The sequence below is a fragment of the Epinephelus fuscoguttatus genome, linkage group LG9 (genome assembly GCF_011397635.1).
Source record: "Epinephelus fuscoguttatus linkage group LG9, E.fuscoguttatus.final_Chr_v1".
NCBI lineage: Eukaryota > Metazoa > Chordata > Actinopteri > Perciformes > Serranidae > Epinephelus > Epinephelus fuscoguttatus.
The window spans coordinates 36,013,118-36,033,392 of NC_064760.1; the positions used below are offsets into that span (position 1 = coordinate 36,013,118).

General features: G+C 40.7%; 3 non-coding genes across 3 annotated transcripts; all 3 read left to right on the forward strand.

Annotated features, from left to right (window-relative positions):
* The first annotated feature begins 14,081 nt into the window (after positions 1 to 14,081).
* trnam-cau (transfer RNA methionine (anticodon CAU)) lies at positions 14,082 to 14,153 on the forward strand. Its single transcript has one exon. It is a non-coding gene; the product is annotated as a tRNA-Met (tRNA).
* A 278-nt stretch (positions 14,154 to 14,431) lies between these two features.
* On the forward strand, positions 14,432 to 14,503 carry trnam-cau (transfer RNA methionine (anticodon CAU)). Its single transcript has one exon. It is a non-coding gene; the product is annotated as a tRNA-Met (tRNA).
* A 142-nt stretch (positions 14,504 to 14,645) lies between these two features.
* On the forward strand, positions 14,646 to 14,727 carry trnal-aag (transfer RNA leucine (anticodon AAG)). Its single transcript has one exon. It is a non-coding gene; the product is annotated as a tRNA-Leu (tRNA).
* The last annotated feature ends 5,548 nt before the right edge of the window (positions 14,728 to 20,275 follow it).

Genomic DNA, 20,275 nt, shown 5'->3' on the forward strand with positions numbered 1-20,275 from the left:
TTTTCATTTATTTCTCCTTTCTGTGTAGCCTGTCTGAAATACTGACCATGTGTTAGCTGTAAGTTCTATGATGCTACTGTTAGCAAAAGTTTTACTCCCTCAGAGGTATGGTGCCTTTTAGACTTTTTTGCAGCCCTTGAATTAATCTTATAGTTTGTATATAGACTATTATCTACATGTACCTCATGAGCATGCAGCTTAGCATGTTTTGTTTAAGATTTTATTTCAAAGAAGAACCACCTACAGCCTTCATCCATCTGCATCAATTTTAGCCCTTGCCCTTCCCTTGCATGGTGTGGGGAAGCTTTAAAATAATGTTTCCTGTCCACAGGGGTTCCGAAACTTATTGGTTTGTAACAGGTTGCAGGTGTCCACTATTTGGAAGCAGTTCAACCACAAAATTGTGTTTCTTTTCTCAGGTTTTTCACTTTGAATTGGTTTTAAAGGCTTGCAGAGGCAAAGCTAGTCATAAGTAAGATGTCTGTGGTGTTTGTGCACTGTGCACTGCCTTTTCAGAAATCACTTGTCAGAGGATGTCAAGCCGTGTGACATCTTTTTCCTCGGATTGTTTACTGGAGAACTCGGTAGATGGTGCTCATTCAAACCAGCCAAGAGGCATATTCCACACACACAACCATATCTCACAGTCTTCATCAGTTATTATGTGAGTCACTGATACGAAGAGGGATGGTCAGAATCCTGCCCATAATTAAAAATACATATTTTTCCTCTTACCTGTACTGCTATTTGTTAATCTAGATTGTTTTGATGTGAGTTGCCACAAGTGTAGGAGATATCAGCCGTAGAGGTGTCTGCCTTCTCACAAATATAATGGAACAATATATCCTCATGTAGCAATTCATATGATATCCTATAAAAAAGTGAACACACTACAGTTCATATAATAGAGTACAAATTAGTGCCTGGCGTTCTATCCTTAACTTTAAGTTACATAATTAACATGAAGTTATGGAGGTTAGGTTTAGGCAAGTTATCATGGTTACGTTAAGGAAAAGAAACAGTTAGGACATATTTCAAAATGAAGTTGACATGGTTCCCAACATCAGTCTCCCAAGGAAGGTCCCAAGGGAAAGCCTGTGTTGAGTGACCTGTCCACCACTCCAACCTGCCTCCTAACTCTGGATTTCTTTGTCCTTTTTTCCCCATCGGCGCATTCATATTTTTGCAGCCTCCCAAAATGCGTGGGTTTTGCACGAATTACTAGCTCATCATTAAGTGCAATACGTAAGAATTTTGGTGCCCCCTCCCCCCCAAAAAAACATTTGTAAAACTCAACAGCAATGTCTCTTTCGAGAAATCATGACCCCGTTACTCAAGATAATCCACAGACCTTGTTGTGAGCAGTTTCATATAGGGACTATTTTCTTTCTACCGAACTGCACCTGCCAACTGTATCACCCTGCAGAGGGAACCATGCATTTACTGCTAGCCCACCTAGAACCACTGAGTGAACATTACAGCTCAGCAGAGAAGGACGCCAACAATGTTTGCATCTTGCCCTGTCACAAGCATTAGCCTCTCGTTCATGAGTAGATGCACATTGCCATCTGAGCAGTGATACGTTTGGTGGATGTAATTCCATATTCCATACCTGACAACCCAGAGTTAAGGTCAGGACTCAGAGTCACAGTCCTACACGCTTATCTGAGCTTCTAGTGCAGTTACCCACCCATAGTTTTATACAAACGGTGTCTGTCCCCCAACCACCTAAATTATCTAAATCTAAATTAAACAAAGAGGAGTTTATAAATAAAATTGATTAAATTGATTCTAAGATTTTTCATTAAACTACAATCCCTAAGGTTAAGAATGAACTCAACCTACCTACCTCAACCTACTATCAACCTACAGATTAAAATTTTTGTAATGTATATGGAAAAGTTGCAGATTATTACTTTGATTTTAGTGTATTTGTATAATACTATCCAACTGGGTAGGTCAACACTTTTCTAGAAAGTGGCAGAATGTACCTGGAAAAAAATGATTTTCCTCTATCAATAAAGTGATACCTAATCCAGACACCATATCCTCCTGAGACCCGAACTTTTGTTTGGTATGCATTTTTAATTTGTCCCAGCTATTTGGGATTAATGGGACCTGGTAACTAGTGATGTCCAAATGAAGCTTCATGAACCACCACTTGTATTTGCTGAACCCACTAGATGGCACTCTTGGTGCAATGAAAAAGGCTCAAGGGATGCTAATGCAGTCTGGTTTCAGTTAGCAATGGCCAAATAATGCTTCCTGAACCATTTTCTTTATTTTTTGGGTCCACTCGGGCACTCTTTGTTCAACAAAGGGTTGAAACCAAACTGTATTGCCATCCCTTGAGCCTTTGTCATTACACCAACAGCGCCATCTAGTGGGATCAGCAAATACAACTGGTTCATGAAGCTTCATTTGGACATCACTACTGGTAAGTATAAAAAACTAAACATTGTCAACAATAATAAAGTCCCAATGTTCTCAAACGAGAACTTCCTAATTAGCAGCGTCTTGGCTTGTTATACTGTTATTAATCTGTACTGTTATTGACTGTAACATTATTGATCATAAACAAACAAGTTTCAACAATAGAATGTGATCAGGATTTGAATCTTGTCCACTTTTGTGTTAGGATCAGATGCAGACTGACTTAGCAGAGATGGCTGCCATCTTGCTTTTACATGGATTAGTGTATTGTGCTCTTACTACCACTAGACGGGACAAAAACGGACAAGGAGAAGTAAAGCAAGAGGTAAAGCAGAATGAAGTATAAAGTCCAGTAAACCCAAAAGCTAATGTCCTCATATAGGACACAGGGTCTCAGGATGATAATATATGGACATAATGTTTGCAGTATGAATGGATTGGTGTGCTCTGATCAGCAGAGCAGAAACACACAATATGTTCAAATACTGGATCCTAAAAAGGTAAAAAGAAAAAGGCTGGACAAATGGTAAAACTAATTGCAATGCTTCAGCACTTGCTCCACACATGCTCCACATACCCGAAACAATACTGTTTGCATCTGCTGACCTCACTCAACACTGGATCCATCAGCATGCTTAAAAAGCACTCTTTCTGCCAATCCACTCTCAGCCCATACACATGGTTTTATCAGTTTAATGTGTGAGCTGACAGACTATGACTGATAATAACTATGTGGTGATTCTGTGTTTCACTTGTATCTGCCGTATCCCCTCACTTGACAACCAGCTGAATGCATCAATATGATGCCTCCTGGGGAGTCACACAATAGGGGCTGCAGTTACATTATTTCGGTGGGTTTTTCAGAGCCAAACGCCTAAATTGCTATGCTTAAGGAGCTAGAGGCACTGTGTCAGACATGGATTTGGTTTAATGTGTCACGAATGGTTTCATTTCATTCTCACTCCTATGAAAGTTGGAGTGTTCTCAAAAAATGAAATATTGAAAGGCATAAGCTTGTCGCATCCAACCTATAAAGAATGGAGAGGAATAACTTTGAGTGCTGTGTGATACTGAATTGACTGGGGTTTGGAATTCAATTATGAGACGGAGCTGCCCCTGAATGTATAGAGCAAACTCTTTAGCTACTGTGCGTATGTGTCAGTGTGGTCTGTCATTCATCTGGGGTATAAAGAAGATACATGTGGTTCATTTTGACAAGTAGATTAAAATGTAAATTTGAATTTCCCCTTTAACGTGTGTGTATGTGTGTGTGTGAATGTTTCAAAATGAAGCTTAGTCATTTTTTTTAACATTAAAAGCTATTTTTAGCCATGCTAGCGGCATTGGTTGATGGTAATGTCGGTCTTTGTTTCCATCACTTTGGTCATCACTGAAATATCTCACCAGCTTTTGGAGGGATTGCCATTTTATTTGGACCAGAGATCGATGGCACCCAGATGATCAGTTCTGCTGCATTTGGTGGTTCCCTGGCTATTCCTCTGGCTACAACAGGTCAAACTTTTCACTTATCCAGGAGGCCTATCACAACACGGATTGTCATAAATTGCTTATTTCAACCTGCAGCTGCGTAAACTAGGTAATACGTTATAATATACATTTAGATTTCAAATCTATACTCATTTGTTTTGAATACATGTTGTATTATGTAGTATTGACTATGCAGGACTTATTTCAAGTGTTACTTGCCTTGTCTTATATGGTAATTTCATCGTATTTGGTACAGCATCATCATCAGGTCACCTTTTTTATTCTGTACTTTGGTTAACGACTAAATACCTGCAAAACTAATGACATTCCCATCAGCCTCAGCTGTACTTTGTGTTTTTCGCAAATGTTAGCATGCTAATATGCTAATCTAAGACAGTGAAGACAGTGAAGATGAAAATTATACCCGATCACACAGAAAGTGTTTCAGCAGCTGGAGGCAGCTTTTTGTAATTGTTTTTAATGAGAGTAAAGCTTTTTGCTTGTTGGTTTTGCGTTGCTACGGACCTTGCATTTCTGCGCTCTAAGCACCTGGCGCTTTTGCCAATCTGAACTCCTTGAGCTGAAAAAGCTTCAACTCAGAGCAGAAAAGTGGCCCATGTTTTCTCCACTTTTTTCCCATTGTCCAATCAGTTGATTTGAGAGGCAGGCCTTCTGTGGTGATTGTGACAACAAGTTTACAGTTGGTAAACAATGGAGGAGAAACTGGTGGTAGCAATTCCTGGATACCCAGAGCTATATGACTTTACAAGCCATAGTTACAAAAATCCCAATAGGAAAACAGCAGGTGTAGAAGCATATAAGTGCAGTACTTGAAACTGCCATCAGCGAGGCGAAGCTCCTGGACCAACTGGTGGTGCTCCCCGTGATCCACCCTCTTTTTTAGGGTGGAGGGTGGGCGCTATGCTACTGTGATGACTCCATCCTGATATCAAGGGTAACCGCTGTAAGAGTGCATTGCAGAGCAGCAGAGATGAGCTATCCAGTTGGACACACACATGCACACGCTCCTGGCTCAGCTTACCACCACAAATAAAGGAGACGCTCATATTACAGCACACACAGAGGTAGTGTGACTTCACTCTCTCCTCAGGACGTGATTACTCTACCATATCTTTGCATAGCAAATAGTTATTTGCTGCTATATTAATGCTCTGCATGTCACACAAAACCTTCAACTAATGTTAAACATAAATCATGCATCGGGTCAAATGTTCACTGATGTCAGAACCTGCACACAAAAACTGCATTCAGATCTTTATTAAACATCAAAAAACCTTTTAATCAGTGATGGATTGTCATCAGGTCAGACTCTTTAACATAAACATGACATGTAGCCTCATTATCCTCTGAGAGCAAGATTGACAGGAGACAGCAGCGAGACAGGCAGAGAATGATCTACATCACAGTATTTGCTTAATAATGCTAGATAACTCCCAAGTCATTGAGAAATGCAATTTTTAATTACACGTGCCAAAATAATTTCCCCTGTCAGGCTTTTGCTTTGTGTAAAGCTTCTTTACCTTCCCCCACCCTCCACTAACAGTCCCTTCTATATGGTAACTGTTTGACAGAGCAAAGCTTTTAAGTGTCACACTGACATTATTTCATGAGCTCATTTCAAGTCTGTCTGTGGTTAAAATACATACAGCTGATTTTTATAGTGTGGAACTTCAAAGGCATGAGACAGTTACTATATGTGGATGTCAGGAACTGCTACCCTGGATTCTGTGTTTCATCACTGCAGTTACTGTTGCTCAGTTATTTCTTATTTAAAGACTGGAAGAGTACAGTTCAGCTTGTCGGGATTTTCAGGCAAACCACCTTAGCAGCGTCAGAGTTATAACACTGATGACCAGCTGAAAAAATACTGCTTATTATAAAAGCAAAAATATTTATCTGTAAAACCTTAAGAAAAGTTTAACAAATGATATACAAACCAACCATGCAACATCAAACTTTCAAACCCAGACCAGGATTTCGTTGCTTTCATTGCCCTGTTTCTCTTTATCCTCAGGCTGTTCTTATGCACTGTTCATTTCAATCAGGAGAGACATGTTTTTATGGTAAAAGAATATTTATTAACATGTGAACGAATGAATAGGAATGTGGAAAGTCTTTGGCGATTAGACCCTGTAGAGATGGTTTGATTTAAGGAGAGTGATGAATCCATAGTCGAATAGGTAACCCCCCCCACCCCACCCCCCTGGGTCTACACGCTTGTGGTGGTAGAGGTGGTGAAGATGAGATGAGAGGAAGATGGAGAAGTGCCGATGATCTGGATGAGTAGAGGAATGAGTCTTTAAGAGGTTGTCCTGGACTCTGGATATGATGGCTGGAGGTGACCAGGGTAGAGGAGGGTGTGAAGATTCTGCCTAAAATGATGGCTGACAGCAGCAGAAGAGAGAGAAGATTTAAAATTTTGCAGCGGAATTCTGACTGGCTGAGAGATCGTGGCAAAGTGTGATTGGATAACTAGAGGAGTGAACACCCATAGTGAGCTGATTGGAGGGAGTAGTGAGAGTGGGATGGAGAGAAATGTGAAAGGGTGAGCACGAGAAGGATCTTCCTGACTGAACTTACACTGAGCTTCATAAGTTTTCCTAAGAAGAGTAATGCACAATATTTCGTACCTATCTAATGTTATGATGAGCCTGTGATTCCTGCATAACCCACGTATTTTGGAAGGCTACATTCACATTACCAGTGTGCTCATAATAGTAAAGAAGGAAGTGGTTCCCAGCGGTCCATAAGGAGGCAGGTTGGGATGGTGGATGGGGCACAAAACACAGGACTTTCTCTCGGGACTTTCCCCAGGGGAAATACAGTTATTTCCCCAGAAGACTAGTGTTTGGAAGTGTGTAAACTCTGAGTGAACTTTGAGTCATTTTAAGGTGTGTTCTCACCATGTTTCTTTTCCTAAACCTAACCAACGTAACTTTACGTTAAAGATGTAACGTCATCGATGGGGCACTAATTCGTAGGATAGCATACAATCTATAGTGTGTGCATTTTTGTATGATATATAAACCATTGTATGAGGACACATTGTTTCCTTGTCACTCATGGTGTCCTGGCAGGTAAAGACAAAAATGCCAAAAAAGTAAAAAAAAAAAAAATGTAAAAAGAGTAAAGTTGTGATGGACAGGTGGTAAGTGGGACAAGAGCAATAACGAATGGGTCTGGATGTGAAACTGAATGACATGTCTGTGCGTGTGGAGCTTGATAAAAATTAGTAAGTCACTGCTGCAGTGTGCTTGATGGAAAACACATTCAAATTCAATAACAAGCATGCAGGCGGAAACACATTCAAGAATTACAAATTTAGATTTTCCATGTTGATAGCCAATGAAGATGCTAATTACAATTTCATGTGATTATGGTACTCAGGCAGAGTCACAGTGTGCAATGCATGTGTGTGTGTGTGTGTGTGTGTGTGTGTGTGTGTGTGTGTGTGTGTGTGTGTGTCTGAGACAATATTTGGATACAGCAGTCACCTCCGTGCTTCTTGGTCATTAATTCCACTCTTCTCAATCCCAATTTACATGGACATGATTGACTGTGAGAGTTATTTTCACTTTCCAAAATACAACCAAACAAAATAGGCATCTTCTCACAGTAATAGAACTTTAACCACATTCTTGAATCTCCTTTTAATACATTTCTGTGGCATCTTTCACTAAAACTTGAAAATTTAAATGACGACTCATATATTTTTAGGGTTTACAAGTGATGTTTATAGTAATACAATGGTGTCTCATAGCGACGCACCAGGCAACTGTTAGCATCTCTTTGTAACGCATGGGCAACAGAGATGTGTGGGGAGGGGGGGGCGGTGGCCAATCTCTTTCTCTCCTTTCTGTCACTCTCTCTGCATGTGTGCATATGCATCATTTGATAGATCGTGATCTGGAAGTACAGGTGGATGTTGATGTTTTAACACACCGGCCCACTTGATCGGCCCATTGGGATTCGTCCCAAATGTCCCGATGGCCAATCTGCCTTTGGGTTTGAGCTTGGTGTGTTTGAGTGTGTTGGGGTTTTTGGATATTGGATATTTTGGACATTTCTGTAAGGCTACAGTGGATTACATGCCATTTTTGCTTAATCTGATTCACACTGACAGACGCTGGTCGCCTGCCCTGCTAGTTAAGTTTGCCTTACTTTTTTATCCTTTATCTCACTGACAATTTGGGCAATTTATAGGTAACATCCAAAACGCCGCCCATTGTCCTGATCAGCAGGTCACTGTTGCATGATAATAGTGTTGAAAAAGCACACCTTATTGTAATCCAGATTTCTCTCCATTTTGCCCCTCTGTCTCCAGAGTTTTCCCCTTGGATCAGTCTTGCATCTCCCCACAGCCTATAGGCCAGCCCAAAACACTGATCAAGTCAGCTGCACCGCAGAGAAGTTAGTTTTAGGTTGGATATTTGACAGACATTTACTTCAGACCCAGCAACGACTTCTTAGGGTCAGTTTTACCCAAAGCTGGCAGTAGGTGGACGGACGCTCACCACACAGCCCTCCTGTTTACCACTGGGGGCTGACACGGCCCGTTAATTGTACTGTATGTGTGTCCACGTGACCACAGCAGTCGGTGGATGTTCAATGTGGAAAGTATGGGCCCGTGCCAATACCCCCCTTGGCCCTACCCCTTGGCCCTACCCCTACATTTGCGCATTCCTGCGAGGGGTAATGGTGTCCCAATTCCTTTTTGCGTGTAGGGGTAGGGGGCATAACGAGGGGTAGTGGGTATGAAACTAGCCCTTCAGAGCGAGGGATTTCAGATGCTGACTTGCCAGCGACAGGTAGACATTGCCATGGCTACCACCGAGCAAGAGACGGGGAAAAAAGTTCATACATAGCTAACGTTACCGTCGTCAGGTTGCTTGTTAGCTAGCTAGCTAGCTCGCACTATCTGGCGTCTGTCATCTGTCCTGTTCTGCAAAATTGTCGGACTTTTCACATTATGATAACACGCCAGCTAGAATAACTATGCTGCCTCATAATGTTAGCTGGTTAGCTAGCTAGCAGAAGTCCTCTGTTGTCTGTCGTTCATCACACGAAGCATGATGAATGCGGCAAACGCGATGGGTAGGATGAATGAGACTCCATTGTAGATGTCTGTTTGGAAATGCAGATGGCTCGCAGCTTCCTGTTTAAAATAGTTATGCGTAAATGTAACCGACGTGGTGACGTAGTGAGTGTCCCAATTCCTAGGGAAAGATTTCTACCCCTACCCTTTGTTGCTTCATTTTGAGGGCCAAGGGGTAGTGGGCAAAGGGGGGTATTGGGATTGGGCCTATGTCTGAGAGCACATTACCTCGCCCCATCGGCAGTGACCATCTGCTCCGCACTCCGATCTTACACACACTTTTTGGACCCCTCCACCTTCTAAAGTGAATCTGATGTGTTGCACAGCTGAAACACACTGTAAAATGAGGTTAATGTTGTGAAACGGTTGGGGTTAGGTTTAGGCAACAAAACTACTATGATAGGTTTCGAAAAAAGATAATGTTTTGAGTTAAAATATTTAGGTTTGTTACGTCATATGAAGTAAATACGTCAAGGAAGTGACATCAGTGTGTGACAGCCATACATTACGTAACCTTATGTTAAAACACAGGTTTTACACGGGACATAGTACGTAACTTACATCAAGTTACATACAAATAAGACTGACTTTTGGTTTCACATGGGACACAAACTGCTTTCTTCTGGGTGAAAGTCTTGTTTTGTTTGACCCGTCCACCCCTCCCTCCTGCAAAACTAACTACATTCTTAAAAGCCTCAACTTTGTGTTTTGTTAATTAGCAAATGTTAGTTAAACTAAGATTACATCTGCTTAGAATTAGCATGTTGGCATTATCACTGGGTGCATGTTAGCATGCTGACATTGGCATTTAGCTCACAGTGCTGCTGTGCCAAAGTTCAGCCTTACAGCAACGTTAACATTGTTGTCGACTCTTATTGACACATAATAACCAACAGTTTACTGTGGTCATGCTCTGACTGATCCTTCCTCCTGCATCATGAAGGTGTCTGTGTGTGAAAGTGATACTAAATAAACGGGCTGAATGTCTCTTGTGTCAAACAACACTGACAAGCCTCGAGCTTAAGTGAACAGACTTAATCATTTCATGGCTGTTATTCAACTCTGCCATGTCAACAATGGTCTCTTGCAACAAATGATGTAGAGGGAAAATGTGAGCAATTAATTGTCCAGCTTTGTGGAATGTGAAAGTGAATTGTTAGTGAAAGGCTCACGGCCCATGCACACAAACACATGCAAACATGCATTAACAGGCTGTTGAGTATTTTCTTCTTGGAAATTTTCTGTAGGGAAAACTGAAAAGTTGCTGTCCTCTGCCGAGCAAAGTCACATGTGAACAGGACAGACATGTCAGATTAGGTAACACAAAAACTCTGGCATCCAAGCAGATCAACAGATTGACAAGCGCAAGACAAGTTTGGGACTTGTTCCATTTCCTTTGCTCGTGGCATCTGCCTCGATATTTAGCACCTTATTCTGTGTTCGATTCCAAACTTTTCCCAGGTACAACTTATCGCCACACTCTTTTCCCCTGCTGTTGTTCATCACCTTCCTCTCACTTTAGCTGACAGGAAACGAAAGGTAGCAGACCGCCCACAGCTACATATAGGCTACAGTGTACTGTGAGACAGAAGTGTTGGACGTTCTTTTGGTTCAACAAGCTAAAGCACACTGCAGGTAGTTTCTATACTGTGGGCGTGATTCACTCATCTCCACTCTGGAATAGAAGGTTGCTGTTTTCTGTTACTAATATACTACTAGGTTTAACATGTATAGAAATGCATTGTTACTTGTACAAACCAGTACATACATTTGATAAATGCTAAATTATGTAAACTACACATATATTATATGTGTCAGCATATGTCTCACACATACTATATACATAAAGATGTGATGCACATATAAGTCACTATATATATATATATATACATATATATATGTATATATATATAGACTCACTTCACTGGCCACTTTATTAGGTACACCTTGCTAGTACTGGGTTGGACCCCCTTTTGCCTTCAGAACTACCTTAATTCTAGGTGTCACAGATTCAGCAAGGTGCTGGAAACATTCCTCAGAGATTTTGATTCATATTGACATGATAGCATCACGCAGTTGCTGCAGATTTGTCAGCTGCATATCCATGTTGCAAATCTCCCGTTCCACCACATCCCAAAAGTGCTTTGTTGGATTGAGATCTGGTGACTGTGGAGGCCATTGGAGTACAGTGAACTCATTGTCATGTTCAAGAAACCAGTTTGAGAAGATTTGAACTTTGTGACATGGTACGTTATCCTGCTGGAAGTAGCCATCAGAAGATGGGTACACTGTGGTCATAAAGAGATGGACACGATCAGCAACAATACTCAGGTAGGCTGTGGTGTTTAAACCATGCTCAGTTTGTGCTAAGGGACCCAAAGTGTATCAAGAAAATATCCCCCACACAATTACACCACTACCACCAGCCTGAACTGTTGATACAAGGCAGGATGGATCCATGCTTTCATGTTTATGCCAAATTCTGACTCTACCATCTGAATGTTGCAGCAGATATCGAGACTCATCAGACCAGGCAACGTGTTTCCAGTCTTCTGTTGTCCAATTTTGGTGAGTCAGTGCTAATTGTAGCTTCAGTTTTCTGTTCTTAGCTGACAGGAGTGGCACCTGGCGTGGTCTTCTGCTGCTTCAAGGTTCAATGTGTTGTTTGTTCAGAGATGGTCCTCTGCATACCTTGTTTGTAAAGTGGTTATTCGAGTTACTGTTCCCTTTCTATCATCTTGACTTCCTCTGACCTCTGGCATCAACAAGGCGTTTTGGCCCAGAGAACTGCTGCTCACTGGATATTTTCTTTTTTGGGCCATCGTCTGTAAACCCTAGAGATGGTTGTGTGTGAAAATCCCAGTAGATCAGCAGTTTCTGACCAGTTTAGATGAATCTGATTCAACTATGTAAATTCCATGTTGGGGACCCCCTGTTGACATGACCCAAGCTAGCCAGTCATCCCTGTAGAAAAAAAACAGTAAATACTACTGTATTGTTCTGCCGCTTTGTCTCGCAGGTATTCTCTTTATAGCCAGACAATTTTAATTAATGTCACATTAGGAATTGCTTTTGTGTTTATTTTGAGTGTATCTGAGTGTACATACATATTCACATTCTTATGATAGATTTTTATGAGCCCCCATGGTTAAAAGTTTAAAACACAGAAAATTCACCCTGCCTGTAGTCAAAGCCTTATAGTGATATAAAATGGGAAAAGACATCTGTAACTACTGATTTTCTCTTTCAGAGTGGGAGGGCAGTAGCTTTCTGTGTTGTTTTAATCCCAAAGAAGACAAGCAATAGCTGGGAAACTCTCCCACAGTGTGAATCAATACAGCACTGCCTAATTCAGCTTAACCTACATTTTGGGGTGGACTTCTCTCTACAAAGTCAAGCACATACAGCTACAAAGATGTTAGAGCATACTGTTGACTATATTTGGTCAAACTTGATCCAATGTGCTTTTCAGATGTTTTCTCTGAAGCTTGGATTTGAATTCTGGTTCTGAAATTCTCTGACACGCCACATACCTGTTCTGGGGTTTTAATCCAAAAGCTGCTAAAGTTGTCACATGCTATGAATCCTGCATAAAAAAGTACTTTCTGGGTAAAATCATTCTTTTTTTGAGACCCCTTGCTACTCAGTTTTCTAGACATTCATAGGCCATTAGGAGCAATTTGGGGTTTGGTTTCTTGCCCCGGGGTGCTTTGACATGCAGGCAGGAGAAGCTGGGGATTGAGTTGCTGCTTTTCTGATCGGTGGACAAACCCCTCTACCTCCTGAGCCACAGCTGTCTTACTTACTGTGACAATTGTTTTAGACATAGCTACCAAGAGGATAGTATGACAATGTGTTCACCATAGTTATTGTGAACACTAGATATTCTCTAATAACAGCTTTACAATGATGTAGTCCAGTGGATGTAAAGAAAGTAATGTCCGGTGATAGTAAGTAGTAAGGTTTCTTTTGTTTTTGAAAGATCAGAAAACAAAGCATGAAGATGAGATATTACTTTTTTTCAACCTTTATGGGAACTACCACTAACAAAAGCAAAAGACAGCTTGGAGAATGAAGTAATAGCAATGTGTATTACCCTGGTTTAAAGGGATAGTGCACCCAAAAATGAAAATTCAGCCATTATCTACTCACCTATATGCCGATGGAGGCTCAGGTGAAGTTTTAGAGTCCTCGCAACACTTGCGGAGATCCAAGGGGAGAGTGGGTAGCAACACAACTCCACCTAATGGAGGCTTATGGCGCCCCAGATTCAAATGTCCAAAAACACACAATTGAAACCACAAAATATCTCCATACTGCTTGTCCGTAGGGATCCAAGTGTCCTGAAGCCCCGAAATAAAAAGTTGTTTGGAAAAATGAACTCTGTTTTTAGCCTCACCGTAGCCTGTGAGTAGATAATGGCTGAATTTACATTTTTGGGTGCGCTATCTGATGAGTTCAAATTCCAGCCTGGAAAATGAAGGTATGTTAGAGTTGGTAAAGTTTGTGCGCTGAAACCTTTATCACAAAACAGTGAATGGCTTATTGTGTGAATATTTGTTGATTGTGAAACAGTGGTAGCTAAGAACAGGTGGCTTATTTAATTACTCGTGATTTAGAAACACTGCTCACACAAACCGTGATGACTGTTACACTACTGCTCAAGATGCAGAAAGCCATCAACATTTGATAGAACAGAGATCATGGCAGTCAAAAGAACCCCCTGTCTGAAAGCGTAGTTTAAGGCACTTGATTAGAGCTCCAGTTTGCCTGGAGATATGCTACCAATTAGACCTTGGGAATGAGCAAAAGGCAGTAGTGCCTGCACTGTGCCATTAATGTCTTTGAGTTGGCTGAAGTTGGATGCTGACAAAAACTCAAGCAGCAGCATGTTTTGGTGATCATGAACTAGATATCAGTAGTAGCCAAAGGTGAATGGCCACCATAAAACAGAGACAAGTGTGAAACTGCTTGTCTGCTCACAAATAAGAAATTCATTTGAGATCACAGAGCACAAATACACAACCTATCAACAGCAACAGAGAGCAGAGTGGCGCAGCGGAAGCGTGCTGGGCCCATAACCCAGAGGTCGATGGATCGAAACCATCCTCTGCTAATAGAAAATACAGTCAACCAGCAATTTTCACATACCCACATTGCTATGCTTTCAGTCAATGAGGCATCCGTTGTCACGTGTCTTAACTAGCATCTTGTGGTCTAGATGGTAACACTGGACCTTGTTAATGAGGAAACTTACTGATTTTGTACATCTTTGGTGCACCTTGAATTAACCAAGGAAGAGAGTGTGTCAATCTGGTACCTTTTCTATGTCAACTTGATTTACTACAGAAATACTTCTCATCAAGTCAAAGACATACTTTAGCCTCAAGCGAGAGCAGAGTGGCGCAGCGGAAGCGTGCTGGGCCCATAACCCAGAGGTCGATGGATCGAAACCATCCTCTGCTACTGCAAAATACTATCAACTGGCAGATATCTTGCTATCTATCCATACTCAGATGACATTGGCTACTGTAGCTATCATCAAGCAGCTGTGCTGCAGTAGTCTTCAACTACACATTGGTTTTACTAAAACTCCTTATTATTAACAGGTAGTGTGGCCGAGTGGTCTAAGGCGCTGGATTAAGGCTCCAGTCTCTCAGGAGGCGTGGGTTCAAATCCCACCACTGCCAATAAGATGTCTGTGATCTAAAGTCAAGGATTATTATACTGGGAGGAAAATTTCTATCTGTTGGAATGCTGCTGCTGCTGCTGCTTAGCCAATAAACAGTTAGTGAGAGCAGATCTGTACAGTGAAACTGTGCTGCGCCTAAGCCTTCCACATGCAAAAGTTTCTACTTTGGCACATATCTTTTACAAGTAGATTTACCTAAGATAAAGTTTGCCACTCTGGTGCTCTCTTTTGTAAGTCTACTAGAGTTAGGGCATACTTCCAAGGAACTTTTAGATTAGAAATCTGTTTCTTCAAGTGTCTCAATCAAGATGTCCTTGATGCAACTTGCAAAAGTTTTTGAGGCCACTACTGCCTGAAAAACATTAAATGGGAAACCCTTTTTGAGGAATGCAATCTAACAAAGGCAGAAGTTTAAAGGGGTGAACCTGTGCCTTCTCAACATTATATCTGCACAGAGCTACAAGGACAGTGCATTTGGGAGGCCATCATTAGCAGTGAGGAACTTTCTCAGAGCACTGAGAGCATAGTTCTAAGATTCCCCTTTTTTATGTGTCTGAATTGTGGGAACTAGATAGATTGTAGTTTTTATAATGCAGTTTTAATGGACTTTTGTAGCTCCTATTTGAGAGGGGGTACACTAACAGCACAAGAGGAACCTTTGGTGATGTAAGTGTACACTGATTCGAACAAAATGGCTGATTGATGATGAGAATTCTAGTGACGTAAACTAGCACTTGGCACAAATGGACATTATCTGTTGTAAATTCATCTTCATTCATCATCATTGAGGATGTTTTTCTAATCATCTCAAAAAATGTTCAAGCTGAACAGTACCCTACAGTAACAGTGAGTGGGAAAAGTTGGGGATTCATGAGCACTCAGACGTTTGTCAGGCTGAACACACAACACACTGATAGAGCAGTTGTTGATAGAGCCTCAGCTTTTCAAAATGAAACCTGCTGGTGTCTCATCTTACAGCCAGTCACAGTGGAGCAGTGGCTGATGCCTTTCCCCTGTGTAGCATGTCGCTATGGGCTGCAGGTGATGTCTAGTATTCTTTACACTGCTATGGTGAGTTTCTTCATATGCCCTTTGGTTCACCCAAAGTCCCTCGCCTGCCCACCAGTGTGTTACTCATTTTCTCTCGAGGAGAAGTGTCCTGAGAGACAGCGTCTTTATTTTTTAAATGTGTCCTTGCACTCTTCAATCTCTTTTCCTGTCTGTATTGTACACAGTACAGTTAGTTCTATGTGCTTGTTTGTAAGACTCCCCTTACGTGAACCGCTCTCCTGTTGCCTTTCACAAATTTTACTTCAATTTGTTCAGTTTCCCTTCTGTTTATTTCCCTCCCCAATATGTGGTCATTATAACTACCGTCATTTAATTTTACCAGCAGGGAAATCATGTGTTTCTGACTGCTTTTCACTTTTATGTCATCTTTCTCTTCGTCTTACCACAGTGGGGTATATGCTCATTACAGAACCAGAAACACATTATTAGAAACTAAAGGAAATCAAATGAACACCTTATTTTCTCCATTTGAATATTTTACTGTTGTTGTAGTTCTGCTTGAGGAAGGACGTTCTTCTCACAACCACATGCAAACTTGCTGGAAGCCAGAGATACATAAATAGAGGGTGCTAATGAATTTGGAATTAGATTCCCAGTAACTGAGGCCAGTGCAGTGTGTGTCACATATCTATTAAAAGATACAATTTAGGGAATTAAGATAGGATTCCCCATTAGACATTTGACCTCCATGCAAGTGTATTTGAGTAGATCTGAAGGATTCTGAGTTCATGACATTAATTTATGAAGGGGCTAAATGAGTTTTTGAGTCAAGTATGAAAATGAATAGAGGACAACTGTGGAGTGTGTCAGCAGTAATAGATTTTAGTTCGCTATGCTTTGTGAATACCAGTCCAGGAGTAAAAAAGGTATTAATTTCTGTATTTAATTTTTTGTATTTAATGCTACCAATATTGCCTACCAAGAATTATTTAGTATCTGTAACAGGGGTGTCAGACATATGGGCAGTGGGCTGGAAGTGGTCTGCCAAAGGGTCCAATCTGGGTCTCTGGATGACTTTGTATAGTCTGACAGTTACTAACGAGCCATGCTGGTCAGCCATTTCTATCAAATGATATTGGCCTACCACAGATATATAAGTCACTGTTTCCAGTTTGACGCCCCTGATCTAGAATCTCGAATCTGACTCGGTCTCTGTTTGTAACCCTGTATAACAAGGCTTAAAAAATGCTTGCTGGTCTGTTGGTCAGTGCACTTCGATCCAGACTAAAATATCTCAACAACTTTAAGATACCATCACCACTGTGATCACCAAATTTTGTACAGATTTTCATGTTCCCCAGACGATAAATCCTATAAACTTTTCCTCTAGCTTCACCATGAGATCACCATTTGTGAGTCAGAGTAAAATACCTTGACAGCTATTGGATGGATTGCACTACAATGTGTGACACTGTAGCGCATACCACATGTGAAACATCCTGTTAAAACCAAAAGTCCCCCAATTGGAGCGACTTTGCAAACAGTGTGAAACAATGCACTGATCATGAAGAATATAGTGATGTTGCACCTGGGCTACAAGGCTGTAAAAAAGTTTTTTACATGCCCCAAACACAGCTCAAACAACAACAACTAAATAAACAACAACCAATCCAACTCCATACAGCACCGTTATCCCGACCCACTCTGTATATTTCGGGCTCTAACTCGACCACGCGTTATTCAAAACACACAACTGACACTCCGCTCTTTCTACACATGCGCCAAAACACGCTACACCAAAGCATCAGAGAGATAGAGGCCAAAGAACAACAACAACAGAAATTGTTTTGCTGAGCTATATTTGTAATATCTCTCTTACCTTGTTGTTTTTGCCGTGAAAAGCTCATTCTGCTGTTAAATCACGCTTCATTCCTGTTTACCAACTTGTTATGCGTCACTCAAATGAATCCGGGCAAAAAACATGACGGCCTTCAGGTTCTGGGGATAAGCATAACAATGACCACTCACAGCAGCCGGCATCTCTCCCACAATGCGTTCTGCTGACTCTGATTGGCTTACAGTGCTGTCATTCTGGTTTTAGTGGGTATAGCATCATTCTATTGGCTCTAATGAATCAAACAAGGTGTCAATCACTCAAATTGGCCAAGCCGTCACGGAGATACGGGCCTCCAAAGCTCAGAATAGAAACTCAGGTTCAAATGTAGTAAGTGTGTATTGGTCAGTTTGGAGTGGGAAATGGAGGAAAAAAACTAAACGGACAGTTGTATGTGTGTATCCTAAACATCAGTAGGGATTTACAGAAACAAAAAATGAAAGATATAGGATTGTACATGACAAAAATCACATGCAAACATGGTGCAATTTTGGAGAGCTCGCCTGAATTCTTTGTACTAAAACCTCTCTAATATTGTTCTGCTTCACTTTATCAGAATCAACCTTTGCAGAGTTAATGTTCACATATTGTACTATGATGTGATGGAGGTTTAGAGCTGCAGCTGCATCATTCCAAAGGGATACTCATCCTGAAAATGCTTTTTTTTTAGGCAAACCTCAAAATGTTTCATTTGTGCTGTGTGCCATCTTCATTTACTCTTCACATATAACACATATACTGATATTTACACATCTTAACAAATCTCACAAGTGTTCCCTTTACCATGACACCAAAAGTATTCAAATAGACCCTGTGGTTGCAGAGATATATCCATTTCATTATGGGTATGCAGTTTCATGGGAAGGAGTTCATTTTACATTTTACATCTCTGTCTCTGTCTCTCTTCTGTCTCATTGTGTCATGTGGATTACTGTTAATTTGTTATGCTGATCTGTTCTGTACGACATCTATTGCACGTCTGTCCGTCCTGGAAGAGGGATCCCTCCTCAGTTGCTCTTCCTGAGGTTTCTACCATTTTTTTCCCCATTAAAGGGTTTTTTTTGGGGAGTTTTTCCTTATCCGCTGTGAGGGTCATAAGGACAGAGGGATGTTGTATGCTGTAAAGCCCTGTGAGGCAAATTGTGATTTGTGATATTAGGCCTTATAAATAAAATTGATTGATTGATTGATTGATTGATTGATTGAACTGAAACATTTCACAAGTGATGCTGTGATTTTACATGTGAAACCATTTACCACATTTATCTTAAAATTCAAATATGATGAGAGAAAACACGTTTTTAACTTTACATGTGAACCAGAAAAAGTCAGTTTCACACGTAAAGTGAAACATTTCACACATGATGATATGATGTGTGCATCTTGAAAATGTATTTAAAATGTCGGAAAACCACATGTGATCAAATGAATTACAGTGAACGCCACATGTGCCTCAAAATGTAGCACATATAACATCTTCAAACCACATGTGCGGTAACTGTTGTTTTATCATTAACATAGGAAGCTGAGTGAGTCATTTCTCTGGCGTTCGGATTAAAGCTAAATTTATATATACACATGGCCCTCATCAGGTACGCCATTGCTACAGGGCCTGCTGGTTGCCTACATGTATAGGCTGAGTAGCTATACTGTTAGTGCTCAATACACAACTATAAATCCACTTTGAAAATATTGTAACCAGACAATCTGATAACCTAAGGTCACCATATTTTAAATAGTTTTGTGCAATTCAACATTTGCAGACAAATCATTCATAATAAAGGTAAGTATTTGCTGCAGGTGTTTGAAAAGAATCATTTTGGGTCATTTTTTTTTTTTACCTTGGAAACAGTGTCTTGAAAAATGAATCTTACCTCAAGGTCCACAAAAGTAAAAAGGACTTTATTTCACAGCAGTGGTTGGTGGATTCATTCATTAACATGGGGAATGCAAACTTTTTTGGAATCATCGTGGACTGTGTATGCAACAAGTTCTATGAGATTCTAAAACTTTTTTTTATTGTTTTTTGTATTTTCTTTAAGACATGCCAAATCATGAGAGGATCTGAGAGGAACTGAATAAATCACGTTGGAATTAAAATATTGGTATTAAAACCACATTCACAATCTGACAAAGATGTGATTAACTAGAATATATATTTGAGCTACAGCATTAGCAGATGAAAAGAATCCTTGTTGTTTTCTATAATCCTATAAAAGTTGAATAATATCAGAGTTGGAGGGAGCTGACTACCTTGACATGTCGGTATAATCCCACAATGGTTCCTCCAGGGTGTTGGAACCATTGTAAGTCTACTACAATAGCCTGAGTTGAGATGATTTGCTCCAAGGTATCTCACCTGCACACACCACACTATAAGTGAGGGGTATGTGAGTTGAAAGAGATTGACCCCACTTAACTGTGGTGAATCAGGATGAGCACCAACGGTCAATCCTAAGGATTGTAGCCAGCTCATCTCTTAATCATAAAGAGCAGTCAGCCTTTAGTTTTACACTTTTGACCTGTGTGGCATTTTTTGCTGACAACACAGGGAATAAAGCTTTTGTGTCTTTTAGTCAAGCTTCTCTTCACAACTCTCAACTTTTCATCTTTTGCTGAGCTTTGTGGAGTTTGATGGGAA